General features: G+C 41.3%; 1 long non-coding RNA gene across 1 annotated transcript; it reads left to right on the forward strand.

Moving 5' to 3' along the window:
- Positions 1–2,887: 2,887 nt before the first annotated feature.
- On the forward strand, positions 2,888–3,969 carry LOC146745834 (uncharacterized). The gene is made up of 2 exons (XR_014929522.1): positions 2,888–3,128; positions 3,806–3,969. It is a non-coding gene; the product is annotated as an uncharacterized LOC146745834 (long non-coding RNA).
- Positions 3,970–5,410: the final 1,441 nt, after the last annotated feature.

Below are 5,410 nucleotides of genomic sequence, written 5' to 3' on the forward strand. Positions count from 1 at the left end.
AAAGTAAGCAAATAACACCGAATAAACGGCAAGGTAAAGACTATGTCTAATTATAGTAAACACGTACTGCGTGCGCGTGCGTGACTCGAACCGGCGCTCGCGTACGGCACCTAATCGCCTAGCTTCACGCCACTACACGTCTTCCCCTCGGCCACCGGGCATCCCCAAAAAAGGATGCTTAATAACCGAGCTTATTACGTGCAGAGAACATGAAACCCGTCCACGCGATCCGCGCCACACAGCATGGCCAGAATGCGGCAAAGGCCTTCAGATCTGGCGGTAGTAGAATGGTGAAAGTAATGGTACAGCATTGTAACAGTGAATAAGTACTGAGAAATAATTCTAAACTCATAGTTGCTGTCGACATAGGAAGTAAAGTAAGCAAATAACACCGAATAAACGGCAAGGTAAAGACTATGTCTAATTATAGTAAACACGTACTGCGTGCGCGTGCGTGACTCGAACCGGCGCTCGCGTACGGCACCTAATCGCCTAGCTTCACGCCACTACACGTCTTCCCCTCGGCCACCGGGCATCCCCAAAAAAGGATGCTTAATAACCGAGCTTATTACGTGCAGAGAACATGAAACCCGTCCACGCGATCCGCGCCACACAGCATGGCCAGAATGCGGCAAAGGCCTTCAGATCTGGCGGTAGTAGAATGGTGAAAGTAATGGTACAGCATTGTAACAGTGAATAAGTACTGAGAAATAATTCTAAACTCATAGTTGCTGTCGACATAGGAAGTAAAGTAAGCAAATAACACCGAATAAACGGCAAGGTAAAGACTATGTCTAATTATAGTAAACACGTACTGCGTGCGTGACTCGAACCGGCGCTCGCGTACGGCACCTAATTGCCTAGCTTCACGCCACTACACGTCTTCCCCTCGGCCACCGGGCATCCCCAAAAAAGGATGCTTAATAACCGAGCTTATTACGTGCGGAGAACATGAAACCCGTCCACGCGATCCGCGCCACACAGCGTGGCCAGAATGCGGCAAAGGCCTTCAGATCTGGCTGTAGTAGAATGGTAAAAGTAATGGTACAGCATTGTAACAGTGAATAAGTACTGAGAAATAATTCTAAACTCATAGTTGCTGTCGACATAGGAAGTAAAGTAAGCAAATAACACCGAATAAACGGCAAGGTAAAGACTATGTCTAATTATAGTAAACACGCACTGCGTGCGTGACTCGAACCGGCGCTCGCGTACGGCACCCAATCGCCTAGCTTCACGCCACTACACGTCTTCCCCTCGGCCCCCTGGCATCCCCAAAAAAGGATGCTTAATAACCGAGCTTATTACGTGCAGAGAACATGAAACCCGTCCACGCGATCCGCGCCACACAGCGTGGCCAGAATGCGGCAAAGGCCTTCAGATCTGGCTGTAGTAGAATGGTGAAAGTAATGGTACAGCATTGTAACAGTGAATAAGTACTGAGAAATAATTCTAAACTCATAGTTGCTGTCGACATAGGAAGTAAAGTAAGCAAATAACACCGAATAAACGGCAAGGTAAAGACTATGTCTAATTATAGTAAACACGTACTGCGTGCGTGACTCGAACCGGCGCTCGCGTACGGCACCTAATCGCCTAGCTTCACGCCACTACACGTCTTCCCCTCGGCCACCGGGCATCCCCAAAAAAGGATGCTTAATAACCGAGCTTATTACGTGCAGAGAACATGAAACCCGTCCACGCGATCCGCGCCACACAGCGTGGCCAGAATGCGGCAAAGGCCTTCAGATCTGGCTGTAGTAGAATGGTGAAAGTAATGGTACAGCATTGTAACAGTGAATAAGTACTGAGAAATAATTCTAAACCTATAGTTGCTGTCGACATAGGAAGTAAAGTAAGCAAATAACACCGAATAAACGGCAAGGTAAAGACTATGTCTAATTATAGTAAACACGTACTGCGTGCGTGACTCGAACCGGCGCTCGCGTACGGCACCCAATCACCTAGCTTCACGCCACTACACGTCTTCCCCTCGGCCACCTGGCATCCCCAAAAAAGGATGCTTAATAACCGAGCTTATTACGTGCAGAGAACATGAAACCCGTCCACGCGATCCGCGCCACACAGCGTGGCCAGAATGCGGCAAAGGCCTTCAGATCTGGCTGTAGTAGAATGGTGAAAGTAATGGTACAGCATTGTAACAGTGAATAAGTACTGAGAAATAATTCTAAACTCATAGTTGCTGTCGACATAGGAAGTAAAGTAAGCAAATAACACCGAATAAACGGCAAGGTAAAGACTATGTCTAATTATAGTAAACACGTGCAAGGTAAAGACTATGTCTAATTATAGTAAACACGTACTGCGTGCGTGACTCGAACCGGCGTTCGCGTTCGGCACCCAATCGCCTAGCTTCACGCCACTACACGTCTTCCCCTCGGCCACCGGGCATCCCCAAAAAGGATGCTTAATAACCGAGCTTATTACGTGCAGAGAACATGAAACCCGTTCACGCGATCCGCGCCACACAGCGTGGCCAGAATGCGGCAAAGGCCTTCAGATCTGGCTGTAGTAGGATGGTGAAAGTAATGGTACAGCATTGTAACAGTGAATAAGTACTGAGAAATAATTCTAAACTCATAGTTGCTGTCGACATAGGAAGTAAAGTAAGCAAATAACACCGAATAAACGGCAAGGTAAAGACTATGTCTAATTATAGTAAACACGTATTGCGTGCATGACTCGAACCGGCGCTCGCGTACGGCACCTAATCGCCTAGCTTCACGCCACTACACGTCACGGCAAATGTGATATCCCAGAGTTCAATGCGTTTTGTACCATCCAATATACACTTTATCTCCGCAAGAGGGCGCAATTTCAAATTGAAAGAAAAACTAGCATACACGCTATTACCATTCTATGACCTTAATTGACCCACCAGCCTCATTCCCAACTTGATACTGGAATTCTCATTTTTTTGATGTATTTAAAGTTTTTTACCCGGATCGTTTTAACCATTTCAATAAATAGTTATAGACTATAATTGATTATGCGAAATTACTGCATTTTTGGTGGTTTTTGGCCTACTCCTCTCTCTGTTATGTTAGAATTACCGCGAGAGTGCCTCCTATGGATTGTCAACATGGCGGCTCACAAAGTTACGTTCGGTAAGTCCTTTTTTTTACGTTTTACACACAAAAAAAGCAATTTTTAGAAAATATCGTTCGATTTCTTCAATTGTTGGCGCCTTTTTTGTTGCAAAAATGCTGGTCGTGAAAATGAAAAACGTAATTTTGTTGGGGATTTCGAGAGCTTTACAACGATATGTAGATCGACCATATACACGTTATGTCCCTCATAGGAGTAGTGAATAAAGTGTCATAATGTATTTTGTCATTAATTTGCATACCATATATTCACTATTGAGATAATATATACACTATTGAGATACTATGGGTATAGGGATAAAATGAACATTTTCCATGTATCTGTTTTTGATACCAATGCATTTCATTCGTTTCTCTCAATATTATTTTCTGACATATTATTCATAATAAATTATGTAATATTAAAGTGAGAATATACTAAATATAGTTAATAACAAATGATTTTCAAAAAAAATGTGCCACGCCCCCTCCACTTGCCCCATTTCTCCAGTAAACGTGACACACATTGATGTGTTTGAAGTTGAAGAATTAATACCTAGAAAATAGTGTCATTACAAATTTGACAATTTAGGCTGACTTTAGAATAGTTTTACCAAGTGTAAATAATAATTTATTATTATGACAGATTTTTGATATTAAATATTGAGATTAGTAATGCATCTTGTGTTTTGTTTCAGATCTTTTGTGCTGAACTTACCATGGACAGTTTGCATGTGACGAGTGATACCTGGCTTGATTTTATATACAACATGGAGATGTGATGCATATAGTGTGCATTTGTATTCCTTGTGTTAGCCAAATAAAATTTCAAAATGTGATTCAGCAGAATCCAACAAATTCACTTCAATGTGTTCAGTGTATTTAATTTCAAATGCTAGTGAAGCTGCTTCAAGTTTCTTATCAAGTTTGTTAAGATCATCCTTTTTAGTAACTTGAAGTAACTTTGCTGAATATTTGCTTCATTAATTTTAACCTTGGTATCAAATTGGTCAACCAGTTTTGTTTCATATTGCTTCATATCATGTTTTTGATCTTCAGATAACTTTGCAAACTTTTGTATAAATTCCAGTTGTTGGTCGATCTTTTGAGCCTCGTTGAAGAGCTTGTCAATTAGTTTACCCACGTTTCTCAATGTAGCATGAAGTTGATCCATAGTGTATTCATTTATGGGGTCATACTTTATAAGAGGATGATTACTCTGACCATTACTTTTTTCTTCTGCCCATGAATTCATATCCGCAAGAGTGATAGACATATCCCATTCATGATTTGGATGTGACATTTATGAACTGTAGCCAAACATAAATTGCAGAAAAAAATGGTATTCTTTCTCTGCAAGACCAAACTTTTATACTTTTCATCTCGTTCCAGTTTTCTACAGTATTTCATCCCCTTTATACCATGTTGGGCAAATTTTTCAGTGCATGCCAGAACAGGAAGAATATCAACTTCTATCAGTGCATCACTCTCTGTGGCATTTATAATGGCAAATGGAATGCGGCTTGCATCAGAAGACTGGATTTGAATTTCTCCATACTTCATTACCATTATATTTTATCAGACGTATAGCACCACTGATGGCAAATTGAAATTTTGGGACACTCCCTTGAAATCTTGGAAAGTGTGGCCACCCTCACCTACAACTATTTCTAACTTCTGTCTCTCATTTTCATGATCAAGGTCATAATCCAATTTCTTTTCAGTCAATATGTTGAGGACACTTCTCCAAACCAGGCCTTCAATATCATGAACAAACCAGCCCTTTTTATTTTGAGAGGCAGTTTCTGACACCATAGTGTGGAACCGTTTCAAATTATTTCACAAAGTGGTTAATTTGAGAATTCAATTTAACAGAAGGAGGCAGAATATCTGATGTGATGGCTTCCTTGAAAAATGATACAGATAATACTGATTTGGCAAATGTTTTATCTTTATTTAATCGTAATTGCCAAAGGGCACTCTCATCAAATCCAGACAACTTTTCACCTACTGCCTGGTGCTGATTTAAGATTTTACTGATGTAGGCTCGACTCTCAGTGGCTTTCTTAGAAATTGCTGATCTTTTCGTGCTAAATAGAACTGCAACAGAGACTTCCAAATATTTCTTTGAATCATCCCATTCGTGACCCTTTATATTTTCCAGCAAATTTCTCACCACTTGTCTTACTTGAGATGGCCCTTTTTGAATGATCAAATCGGAAAGTTGCCCTATTTCATTAGCAACGAGCGATCTCGCCTTCAGCTTAAATCTGTGAAAAGCACGGCTGGCAATAGAGCTTGCC

Source organism: Saccoglossus kowalevskii, chromosome 5 (assembly GCF_978046115.1).
Source record: "Saccoglossus kowalevskii chromosome 5, keSacKowa6.1, whole genome shotgun sequence".
NCBI lineage: Eukaryota > Metazoa > Hemichordata > Enteropneusta > Harrimaniidae > Saccoglossus > Saccoglossus kowalevskii.